The sequence below is a fragment of the Sus scrofa genome, chromosome 2, assembly GCF_054392235.1.
Source record: "Sus scrofa isolate SSC_HxYL_T2T_F1_AM1 chromosome 2, Sscrofa_HxYL_maternal_Yorkshire_Landrace_v2.0, whole genome shotgun sequence".
Taxonomy (NCBI): domain Eukaryota; kingdom Metazoa; phylum Chordata; class Mammalia; order Artiodactyla; family Suidae; genus Sus; species Sus scrofa.
Window position 1 is genome coordinate 145,281,030 of NC_139384.1, and position 13,103 is coordinate 145,294,132.

At 48.9% G+C, this 13,103-nt stretch overlaps 1 protein-coding gene across 1 annotated transcript in view; it reads left to right on the plus strand.

Annotated features, from left to right (window-relative positions):
• LOC146405748 (uncharacterized) overlaps positions 1 to 13,103 on the plus strand; it is a 115,376-nt gene that overhangs the window by 61,219 nt on the left and 41,054 nt on the right. The gene's annotated exons all lie outside the window — the stretch shown is intronic.

The window sequence follows — 13,103 nt, forward strand, 5'->3', positions numbered from 1 at the left end:
TTCAGCCCCCACACTGTTAACTGTTGTACTACATTGGCAGTCGGCCAATGTCTCTGTGCCTCAGTACCTTCACCTGTGACCTGGGATGATAATACCTACTTCAGAGGCTTGGGATGAGGAGGGTATGGAGTGACTGATGTGCAGGAATCCAGTGCAAAGTGGTGGCTTGTCTGGTGGCACAACTTGGCACCTGTAGGCTTTGGTGCCTCCTAGGCATGCATGCTCTGTGGGCAGCCTGCACATTCCTCTCCCACAGAGTGTACTGCTGAAATCTTGAGGTTTGTGGACAAGACTTCTCTGGGCCTTCCTAGGTGGTTTCCACTTCCTCATTCCTAGCCTCCTCCCACCCTCACTTAGCTGCATCACTGAAGTAGAGAGGCTGGAGAAGAGCGTGCTACTGGGAGGCCCCAGCCTCTGGGCACAGAGGGGACGGGATGGGCAGGCTGGAGGGGACGAGTTCAGAGGACTAAAGGTGGGCCAGTTAAACTGCAAGTGCAGGCATCCCTCATTTCCTCTGTCCCTCTAGCGAGTATCCGTATCCCGGATAATGTTCAGTTGTTGGAGCACTGCTTCCCTGAGGAACATTTTCAGAATGGAAAAGGACATAGGAGTTCCTGTCGTGGCTCACTGTTTAACGAATCCAACTAAGAACCATGAGGTTGCAGGTTCGATCCCTGGCCTTGCTCAGTGGGTTAAGGATCCAGCATTACCGTGAGCTGTGGTGTAGGTCACAGACGTGGCTCGGATCCCATGTTGCTGTGGCTCTGGCGTAGGCTTGGCAGCTACAGCTCTGATTAGACCCCTGGCCTGGGAACCTCCATGTGCCGCAGGTGCGGCCCTAGAAAAGGCAAAAAGACCAAAAAAAAAAAAAAAAAAAATAGGGAGTTCCTGTCGTGGCACAGTGGTTAACGAATGAATCCGACTAGGAACCATGAGGTTGCGGGTTCAATCCCTGGCCTTGCTCAGTGGGTTAAGGATCCGGTGTTGCTGTGAGCTGTGGTGTAGGTTGCAGACGCGGCTCGGATCTCGCATTGCTGTGGCTGTGGTGTAGGCTGGTGGCTACAGCTCCGATTCAACCCCTAGCCTGGGAATCTCCATATGCCGTGGGAGCGGCCCAAGAAGTGGCAAAAAGACAAAAAAAAAAAAAAAAAAAAAAAGAAAGAAAGAAAAGAAAAGAAAAGTACGTAAATGATCTGGTAAAGATGAAAATACATGTACCCTGTACCCCAGCAGGTCTACTCCTCAGAATCTGCTTTAACTGAACTCTAGCCCACAATAGTCACACATATTCACACGGCACCAGGAGTCCAAATGCCCATCAGTGCTAGAGAATGAAAATAAACTGTGAAATATTCCTGCAGTGAAAATGAATGAACTGTAGTGACCCATAATACTGTAATATTGGATCAGAATACTGTAATAATACTGTGACTCTCATCAACATAATGTTAAATGAAACTTCAAAAGAATACGTACAGTACAATTCCTCTCATAAAAAGTTTAACTGGCAAAACTGAACTGTATTGTTAAAGGATATATGTAGAGTAAGTAAAACTATAACAGAATTTAGAAGTTCTCTTGTGGTGCAGTGGGTTAAGGATCTGGCATTATCCATGCAGTGGCCTGGATTGATGCTGTGGCACAGGTTTGATCCCTGGCCCAGGAACTTCCACATGCAGTGAGCACAGCCAAAATAAATAAAGAATTTATTGTTACAAAAGTCAGTTTATTCATGACCACAGAGAAGGGTTAGAATTGTGATTAGCAGGGACATAGGTGTCTTTGAAGGTCTTGGCATTGTTTTATCTTTTGATCTGGTGGTGATCATACAGGTATTTACATTTTATACTTGTTAAACTGAACATATGCTTTGTGCATTTTTCTGCATAACTATTGCTTTGCAATAAAAAAATAAACGTGTACGTATGTCATTTCCAGCACTGAACAGTGCAGTGACTGGACAGGACAGCAGAATGAGCTTTATCCCACGTGAGCCTTTTTTTGGAACAGCACTCAGGAGTTCCACGCTGTTTGCCGAACCACAACTGTTGCTACAGATGATCAGCCTTGAAAGGAATGGAAAATCAAGGCTAATAGGCAATTTAGGATCAGAGGACATCCTCTGACCTATCATTACAGCCCAGGAAGATGAACCAGTGGTTGTGGACGGAGGCTGGAAGACACCATCGTCAGGACCTGGCTGGACCTGAGAGGATCTGAAGGGGCAGAAGGACACATGCAAATACCTGGGACCCGCTCTGCTTGGCTCTCACAGGGTGTTGATTCAGCTGGAGTTTGCATCCCAGCATCCCCTCCTCAGGGCTGTGTGTATTTACTGATTACCTGCCATATGCCTGGCCCCTTCAGAATACAGGAAGAAAATGGCCTTCAGTGGTGGCTGAGACAGAGCCTTGTGGGGTGCACACCTGGGAGTCCAAGGCCGCAAGATGAGGCTTTCCTGACTCTGCCTCCTAGGGTGCTGATGTTTCTAAGCTGGCAAGCTTGTTTTATTCATCCCTGTTTCTCTAGCCTGGAATAGGCCATAGATGACAGTTAATAAATCTTTTGCGTGTGAGCAAATGTGCAGAGTGTATGCTATAGAGAGTAAGGCCCCGTTGGATCCCAGAGAGGCAGCCTGCCAGGTGCCCTGCCTCTCTGGTCCATCTCCAGACATCCCAGCCAGCAGGAGCAGACTTCCTCAGGAGGTACCTAGGGCTCTGGTCCAGCGGCAGCCAGTCAGGTACTGAAGACCATCCTTTTTTCTTCTCCAAGTTAAATATCACTGGTTTCCATGACTGTTTGTCCCATAGCCCTCAGTATTCGGATTACCCAGTCTGGAGAGACAATAAAAGTATCCACACATGGTCTAAAGAGGCAGAGCCATGGATGCAGATGGCAAATTTGGATTAGTATGCTTTGGCAGTCAGCATATTCAAGTTGTGGATGGTGATATCTGCTGTCTTGGCCTCTGACATGGTACTGGGTTGCTGCTGAGCATCTTTCTTTCTTTGGTGTGCTCATGGCCTTTATATAGACACTTTTTGGACATAAAACCCCAAGCTGTAGCCCTTGTTATCCAGTGTTATATTCCTCCTCAACTCTCCTGGAGACTCCCTGAGAGCTGGCTAAAGGTAGGCACTCCGTAGATATTAGCTGCTATTATTTACTTTATTGGTTTTTTAATTGAATGAACAATCATGAACTTATTGTCATTTATTGAGCATGTCCTATGTTTCAAGCACTGCTTGGTGTGGGAATATAGCAGTGAATAGAATAGGCCTGTTCTTGCCCCCCAGAACTTCCCAGACACTCCAGGAAGATGTGAACTCATTGCGACCCACACCACCTCCACCAGACAGTCATTGAGTGCTCTCTGGTGTGTTCAACTCAGAATAGATCCTGGAGTTCCCGTCGTGGTGCAGTGGTTAACGAATCCGACTAGGAACCATGAGGTTGCGGGTTCGATCCCTGCCCTTGCTCAGTGGATTGATGATCCGGCGTTGCCGTGAGCTGTGGTGTAGGTTGCAGACTCGGCTCGGATCCCGCATTGCTGTGGCTCTGGCGTAGGCCGGTGGCTACAGCTCTGATTCAACCCCTAGCCTGGGAACCTCCATATGCCACAGGAGCGGCCCAAAGAAATAGCAAAAAAAAAAAAAAAAAGAATAGATCCTTCCTGCCCCCCATCGCTGGAATGTGGGAGTTGTTGTGTGAGAAAGACACCACTGTGGGAGTGAAAAAACACGGAACTTGGAATGAACTGTCGAGAGATCAAATCCTAGCTCTGCTACAGACCCACTGTATGACCACAGGTGAATTGACTTGTCCTCTCTGAGCCTCAGTTACCTTATAGCAAAACGGAGATTAACAATACAACCCTCTTGCCCAGAGGCAAGAGAGAATCACTACACTGGACAACTATGGGGCCGGGGTTGCTGTTCAAATATAAGTCTCTGCAGCAGCTGCTGGTGGCCTAGGATTAAATGAGACCACTTTTGCCATGTGACCTGAAGTTAATAGTCAATAAATGGTAGCTATTGTTATGTACAAGTTAGAGGGAAGCAGGGTTCACTGCCAGCCAGCTGGCTGCACAGGCTTTGTTCTTCAAGGAAGGGCAGGGCACTGAGAAGTAGACTGATGCAAGCAAATGCCAGGAGGCAGCAACTCCCAGGGCAGGTCTTGGAGAAGTGAAGCTGGTGAGGGAAGTGGCAAGGAATTATCTAGGAAAAGAGAAGCCACTGGAAGCTGGGTATGGAGCAGGGATGAATGAGACTGAGGAGAATACTTTAATTATCGAGGTGTGAGAATCCGAAAGAATATTGTGCCAGGCCAACAGAGGCCAGGGAGGGAAAGTAGTGAGTCTCCGAGGTCTCACAGCAAGGGCCAAGTTCAGGACTCCTGCCTGTGCAGAATCCAGCTCAAATGATTCCTCCAGCCCAGTTTGTGGTTCCACAAAAGGAAGTCCCTGGCACTTTTCATATATACCTATACATGTATAATTTTTCTAACTGTAAAAGTAGTTAGAGCATTATTGTTATAGAAATAAAAAGAAGAAAATAGTATCACCTATGGGCCTACCAACCAAAGATATCACCATTAGTATTCTGATGCATTTCTTCCAGTAGGTGTCCCACATATAAAATTATATATTCATTAGATTGTAATTGTATTGTGTACAGTTTCATGTCCCACCTTTTCTCTGTAAATTGAGAATATTTTATGAGGGGGGGGACTTTTTTATGCAAAAGAATCTAGAGAAACTTTTTCTTAGGAAAAAAAATTGCGAAGCCCCAACCTGCAGTGGTTAGGAGGACATCCTGCGGGTTACAGGGTGGTTGTGTCTCACGTCCGGTATGAGCGCCGAGGCAGTGGCTCAGAGAAAGACAAGCCCTTCTCTACTGTCCTGGCGGGGCTGCAGCCTCCTGCCTGTCAACAAGGCAGAGTTGATGAATCTGCACTCACCCTTCCTTTCCTGACACAGGATGTGTGATCATCCACTCCAAACAGAAGCCTGTGGGGTTGTGATCATTATTTTACTGGTTAATAACAACAGCATCTCAGTCTGTGCAGCACAGCCTTTTCTCATGTGTTGTCTTACCCAAGATACACACCCCGCGAGGCAAGTAAGACAGAAGCTGTTATTACCCATTGTACAGATGAAGAAACAGTTGATAAGAGGTTTAGTGTCTTATTTGAGGCCATGCAACCAGTAAGTGACAGAGCAGGGATTTTATGAAGATCTTGCTGACATCCACTCTAATTATTTTTTTTCCCTCTAAACTTTTCTTTCTAGTTTTAGCTTTTCCTAAGCTAAACAGAATCCCTTTAGTGAGGTCAAAGATGAGAGCTGAGTATTATGGGCATGTGGAAAGGCCACGGTACGCCACCCTGGAGTCTTAGGGCAAGTCCTGCTGGCTCTGGCTGGGTGTGCTGGGTGGCCTGACCTCAGGGCAGCTCTTCCAGGGTAGCTCAGAGCTAGCATTATTGGAATTTTGGGTAGTGAGTTCAAGGAGGCAGCTGCTTCCAGCAGAGGCCCTCTTCTTCAGGCATCCTTCTTGACCCACCCAAGCTGTGAAGGTTCATTCCCCGCCCAGGGCTCCAGAGTCACTGTGCATCCCAGAACAGAACAGGGTCTTTACAGAGGGACTGTGGTTCTCTGTGAGACTGACTGTAACTAGTGGATTTTTATATCCCTCAGGTGGTTTCCCAGTATTGCTGCTGTAACAAATTACCATAAACTAAGTGGATTAAAACAACACAAATTTATTATCTTCTAGTTTTGTAGGTCAGAAGTCCCAAGTGGGTCTTAGTGAATTAGCAGGCCTGCATTCCTTTCTGGTGGCTGTAGTAGAGAATCTGTTTCCTTGCCCTTTCCAGGTTTTAGAGGCCACCTGCATTCCTTGTTTTTGGCTTCTTCTTCCATCTTCAAAACTAGCAATGGCTTCCACGTAACGCCATCTCTCTGGTTCTGACTCTTCTACCTCCTTCTTTGTGTAAGGGCCCTTGTGATTACATTAGACCTATCCAGAAAATCCAGAATAATCTTTCTGAGCTGATGAGCAACCTTAATTCTCTATTGCCGTGTAACATAACATAGTCACAGATTCCATGCTTTAGAATGTGGACATTTTTATTCTACCATGGACCACTATTCCGCCTACTCTTCTGGGTTTTCCAAGGGCCACATTCTCAGGCATAGACAGCAGGACAGGCCAAAAAACAGAGTATGGCCACCATTGTTAGAGTGGTCCTTTGTGCCTGGGTCCCCTCCCAACTGCCCAGAGACCCTAGGGCTTCCAAGGACTGGGGCCAGAGCCTAGCCTCTGAGAACTAAAGAGCCTAGACCCTGAGAGCTAAAGGTAGCTCCAGTGCTGTGGGGACAGGCAGCCAAGTATTGGAGCCCTTCTACCTCTGTATCCCTGTCTGCCCCTGGCAGCCAGTTTTCCTGGCTCCTCTCCTCAATATGACTGCCGGTCTGTCTTTACTCATTCCCATCCCTGACCCTTTCCCTGGGCCTCAGGCTGGAACTTTGTAGGGGCCTGAGGGAGCAGGAGGCCCCCTGTGGAGCCTCTGTCCCTGGGATGCCTGCTGAGGTCCTGAGGAATCTAAGATCCAGCAGGAGGGCCTGTGCACAGTGCAAGGAAGAAGGGGCCAGACAAGGCCTGTGCCCAGGACTTTCTCAGTTTGCATGCTCAAAGTCCCATATCCCAGGAAACACCTCAGTCCCGAGCAAACTGGGCAGTTGGTCATCTTGCCTCCAAGGCCCTTTGCCCCTCCTAATCGACTCTAGATTACCTTGACAGCCTGGAAGGCCACCCTTTTGGACTCTCGGATGCCAAACTCTGCACTGTATCTGGGAGCAGAGAGACCTGAGGAAGGGCCCCAGGCGAGTACCAGGAAAGTAGATTCCTGCTTGCAGTGCTCCTAGCAGAGGCATCACTCCTGGGACCATGCCTGGGTCTGCATGGGACAGAGCTCCTCAATACATGCACAGGGGAGTGAAAAATTGTGTTTGCACCCAGTCTCTAAACATTTAACAGCCTGATTGCTTCTGGGTGGTATAGTGCGGGTGGCTTTAATTAATGTTTCTATTTACTCATTTATATTTCTTACTCTATACAATTAAACATGTTCCTTTTTACTTGTGTACATTTTTAATAAAGTAATTAATGACTTAGCCAGAAGTCCTGCTGAGGGACATGGATGGGTTGTGCTGCATGTCATAGGACCCAGTGGCCCTTTTTCTGGGGCCTTTGGCTACTGGTTGATCGTGGCGCATTCTGCCCAAGGCTCTACTGCAGGGGCAGAGCTAGTTAGCACTCTGTGCCCTCTCTGCCATTTAGCCTGCTTCCTGCACCTCAGAGTCCATCCTGGCTTGTCCCCCAAGGAAGGACTCAGAGAATCAGGTGGACATTGGACAGAGCAGGTGAGCAGAGATAAACTGCAGGGCTTTGCCAACACAGAATTTTGCAGGAGGTGCTCTCATGCACAGATCCTGCCTGTGCAGGACCTCCTCCTGTGAGAATATGCAGATAAGCTGCTGGTCCCTTGAGAGCTTGCCATCTGGCCAGAGGGGGTTGGGCACATGGGGAATAGCAGGCAGGAAGGGGACTGGTGAGGTTTTCACCTAAGTGAGCTGTCAGATATGGGAGGGCCCCAAGGCCACACTGCATGTGTCTCAGTCCGGCCAGAAACCCAAATGGGGGTCCGCCCGAGTATCCCGAGGCAGGCCTCCCAAGTGCGGACAGATGTTCTTCTGGGAGGAAGACTCTGGCTGCTTCCAGGTCATGACAGAAGTGTGGTGAGGACTGCTGTTCTGAGTCCTAGGTGGCTGGACACCCTTCAGGTCCTCCTCCTGCCACATCCCATTCCCATACACCTAGAAGCTCAGCCCTTACCCTGGCAAGCCCAGAAGGGACCCTGAGAAGGGAGCCCCGAGTTCCGCACAGAGGCAACCACCCTTCACCTCCGCGCCTCAATTCACCATCACCATTGTGTGGGCAACATGAAAGGACTTCTTGACTTGTTCTGTTTTAAGGAAAGTAATTGCTTTTCTGGCCTAACAACTCCCCCCATCTCTATTCACCCCAGATCCCCAAACACCAACTCCATGTTCACGTAACCACACATATTCCTCTTTCCATGAAGTCAGCTTTCTCGGAGAAGCTTGTGCACAGTTCCCCCCACCCCCACCCCAGGACTCATGTGGCCTGAGCCACTTATTTTACTCCTGAACTGTGATCCCAAGTACAACTCTTCACTTGTCTGAGCAAAGGTGTGGCTGAATATTTTTAACTGCTGTGGAAGACCTCACTGCACCTGCCTTAATTCTAGGCAGATTCAGGATTGACAGTGTGAGGCAGAAGTTGGTAGTAAACCAGATACCCCACATCCCCTGGCTGTTAAGGAAAAAGGGAGGGCAGAAACAGAAGAATCCAGGCCAATCTATGGCATAAGGATAGCAATGAAAGTGAGAGGCACCCAGGCTGGGGAGGCCTTCCCTGAAGGAAGCCTGCCAGTGTGGCTGAGAGCTCACCTGATGTAGGATAGCAAACAGCCAGCTCCCAGAGATGCTGGGTTTTCTCAGAGACCAAGAAGCCAGGATTAGACTCAGCACAGCCAGAGGGTGGCTCCAACTTTACGCTTGAGAGTTGGGAGGCACCTTTGGTCCTGACCTGTACAGTCACCCAGAGTCTAGATCTCTGAGGACCTCAAGACCCAACAAAGCGTCTAATTTAAAGCAGAACAAGAGAGATCCAGTTGCTTTGCTCAGGCAGAAATGCAGTTGAAAAGTCCTCTTTGATCCCTGAGATAAGACCTGGCAGGCCAGAGTCCCCTGGAGCTGGGAGCCAGTTCATAAACAGACTTGCGTGCTTCAGCTGCCCCCTGCACTGAGACCAAGTTACAGGCCTGTGTCCCACCCCCTGGGGGACACACCCTTCAAACTGCAAGTGGCCTCCAGGACATTTGTGGGGCATGGCTCCCCTTGAGGACCCTAGGACCTCTTTGGGACCCTAGGACCGTAGCCACAGAGCCACGTTGCCTGGAGTGGGGGCAGGGAACTGAGGGCACAGTGTCCAGAGCAGCTTTAGGGTTTGCTGCCTTCCCTCAGTGTCCCCAAATGCTTTCTTCCTTTGCTTTTTCCTTCTTCTTTTTTCTTTTATAAACCTTTGTGTTGAGAGCTGCTGACTCATAATAGATTACAACAAAGTAGCTACTCTGCTACCTGTGAAACCCTGACCCAGAAGCAGGTTGCCTACAAGTGGTTTAGCACCAGGTTCCCCAGGAGTATGCAGGGCCCAAATGCTTTTTTGGCTTGAGGTGCTAGCTGCCCCAGGCAAGCTCTTCCAAACTTCTTCCCGAGGCCTCAGTTTCCTCCTCTGTGGGCAGCCTGACACTGTGGAACCAGTCTCGGTTCTGGGCACAGACAGATGTGGGTTGGAATTCAGGCCTCATACTGATTAGCTGAATCATCCTGGGCAAGCACCTTATGCCAGTCGAGCTTTGGTTTCCGGATCTGTGAACAGGGGCTGTGGTATGGTGCCAGTGCCATGGTGCACACAGGGTAATTGGCACAGTGCCTGGTGCAGAGTGAGCACTTGACGCTACGCTGTCATTATGCAGCTGGACAGTGAGGTCCTTTCCTGTTCCGCTCCTTTCTGAGTTCGTGGAGCTGGATCAGGGATGATACAATGGATAAATAGCTGTCTCTTCCCTTGTACTTAGTCCCCATGTCTTTGCTTCATTGCCTCCAATATTTCCCCAATTAAAATTAAACTCAGCATAGATTCCCTAGGCCTGCCTCACCCTTGAGCCTGCAGAAGTAGGGACTTCTTCTCAGCTCCCCAGCCCTAGGATTTCAGCAGAAATGGGTCTTGTGGGAACTCCCTAGAGCTAGGAAAACCAGGCGGCCAACAAGCTATGTCCTTGTGCTGACTTAGACTTGGCCTCACAAGGGAGCTCTGGCTGTCAAAGACACGTCTCACCCTGCCCAGTACTCTGACTCCTGGAAAAGGGAGTATATGAGATCTTTGATCTCCTTGCAAGCCCCTGTGACTGCTGGCACATGTGGGGAAAGGATAGTGCAGAGTTCGGATGAATTTCACACATCCTCAGGATGAGGGTTAGTTGTGCCCAGAGTAAGAAAGGGCATTACATCTGACAGACAAAAGCTTCCTGGGTGTTCCAACAGGGCTGCTGAGGAGTCCTGTACCCTAGTAATACAAGGATTTTTGGATATGTGCAAACTGTGTGAAAGAAGACCAAATGGTCCCAGAGGATGACAGCCTGGGTGTGACCCAGCCCCACCAGCCAGTGGGCATCACTCCCAGAGGAAAGGACTTCACCTCCAGCCAGGCCAGGACTCTTTCCAAGACTTTAGTTCTTTCTTTGGCAATCCCACCCAAGATTTTTAGAGATCTGAGAAAGCATTATCTTGCACACAGTGCACTGAGAGATGTTGAGAACCGATACAACCAAGAAGGGACGGTTTGCACCTGTCTTCCCTAAAGGTCTTCTGCCACAGTGAGCATGGCCATGAGCATGAGTATGGGCAACTGGCATATTAGCCTCTAGCTTTCTTGCTACTGGCAAGAGAGCTGACTGAAAAATAACCATCTAAAGTGACCCTTTTGGAGTGAGGCAAAGAAACTCCCTTTACTAACCGGAAATGCCCTTGAACCTCTATAGATTTAGCAGGAGCTCTGGCTAGTGGGGCTGAGCCCCACATTGCCAGTTTACCCCATTGAAAAGTGGTCCTTCCTGACAGTGGTATCATCACAATGCCAACAATGATCTTACAGTGAGCCGCTAGCTTCCTCAGCCAAGAGCTTCTACCATTAGTGCTTAAACTGAAATTCTTGGAAATGTGCCACGGAAGCATTGGCAGGTCCTTTGAATGAACTTAAATTAACTCATCCAAATTTGACACAGATTATGCCGATATTGCTCCATTTCCGACACTGGCTAATAAGTTTGTGTCAGCTGGCATCATCCATAGGTGAGCAGTTGGATTTTCTTCCTTCTCCTGTCAGGTGTGGGTTGAGGTCCACGGTGAGATGTACTAGGACAGCTTACCATCCTGCAAAGTCTGGCTCTATCCCACACTACTCTTCCAGGTCTCTTCCCTAGGACCCAACTCCCTTGTGATGGGAGGGGTAGAGTTTTGGGGTCCCCCCCTGGGCATTACAAGGAGTTGTTTAGGGTGCCTAGAGTAAGAGTTGGAGACCAGAACTCCATCTTGGTTCTGGAGATTGGGAGCTCACTGATGGAGTGCCTCTCCCACTTTGGTAACTTAGAAGTGATGAGCTTTGCATATTAGAACTTGAGAGATTTCTGTACCTGCCTGGGACTTCAACATATCTATTACCTTCTCTGTCAAGATTAGGTTGAAGGACAAGAAGAAAGGTCAGAAGCAGTCCCTGCTGTTCGGTCTGGGTTGCATCCCTTCCCTCCCATCCCTACCTGGCCACACCACTCCCAGCCATCCTTAGCTAGAAAAGCCACCCACTAGAAGACCTTCTCAAGCCCCATTAGAAGCTATAAGAAGCTAGCCTCCCCAGTCTTGTTTTCCTCAATAAGGGCTGTACCCTTCTCTCTCCCCTTCTGCCCCTAGGTGATGCTAACTAACTCTTGAAAAGTCCAGGTGGATCTTCTGATGGGCAGGGCTTAAGATTGGAGGCTACCCAGGCATCCACAAGCAGAATGTCCACCCAGCAGGAGGCCATCTACCATTCACACGGCACTTCCAGACCAGGGAACACTATTTCCTGAACTTGGCAGAGAATGTCTGACTAAACTTTGCCCATTTTCCAGTTTTTTCATTATTTTCCTGCTCATCTTTCCTTCTCCCACACTCCTTACAGGTAGCTGGGCCTGAAGGCGGGTGGGTGTCAAAGTCAAAGTCAAAGCAGCTTCTGGGGCCAAAAAAATGGAAGAGGCGTCCACAGGGCTTGGTTTCCCTGAGCAACCCCTCACTGCCATTGCCTCATTCCCTAGACATTGCAAGTGATGCCAGCTGGCTTCCCTTGGCCAGCCTGCCTACTGCTGGGTGCTGTTTAGACCTAGGGCTAGAGACTGTGGAGGGAGATGAGAAAAGCCCATTTCCAGACCACTCCCTCTCAGGTACTCCTATGACTTGGTCCTTATCTGAAACCCTTTATTGCTATGTATCAGTGATTCCCAACCTGTGGTTTTCAGAAACACGGTTCTGATCAAATACACCCCATCATAGAGATTCTTTGTGCATCAGCCTAACTAGAACCCAGAAAAGACATGGAAGAAAAAAGCCTACTTCATGTAAAGTCATCTAAGGCTTTCCTAACATATTTGTGCCTGGACCTGTTTCGCAGCACACTGCAGGCTGGTATTCAGTACCAGTTACTGTTGGCTGTCAAATACTAAAATGCTCTTGAACGGGCAGGTAAACAGCCCCAAGATCCTAGCCCCATTGTCCTCCAGCCACCCCATCCCCTCCCCCTCAAATCTGCTCCCAATCCAGTATCTAATCCAAGTATCTACCTGTACTGGCCACAGGTGGGTTTTTTTGTTTTTTGGGTTTTTTTTTGTTTTTTGTTTTTTTTTTGGCTTTTTGGCTTTTTAGGGCCACACCCACAGCATATGGAGGTTCCCAGGCTAGGGGTCCAATCGGAACTATAACTGCTGGCCTACACCACAGCCACAGCAACGTGGGATCCGAGCTGCATCTGCAACCCACACTACAGCTCATGACAACGCCAGATCCTTAACTCACTGAGCAAGGCTAGGGATCGAACCTGCATCCTCATGGATTCTAGTCAGATTTGTTAACCGCCGAGCCACGGTGGGCACTCCCTTTTTTTGTCTTCATTGGTCATACCCATAGCATGTGGAAGTTCCCAGGCCAGGGATCAAACTGCCACAGCAGTGATAATACTGCATTCTTAACTGCTAAGCCACCAGGGAACTCCCTATGCCGCTGCCTACTGTGGCAGACAGTGCAAGAGAACATTCCCATCAGTGCAGAAAATGGACAGCAAGTAATGCTTGGCACAGCAGGCCTCAGGGACCTTTTGGGAGCCGGTGTCTGATCTGTCTGTGACTGTACTGTACCAACTGTTAACTTTTTG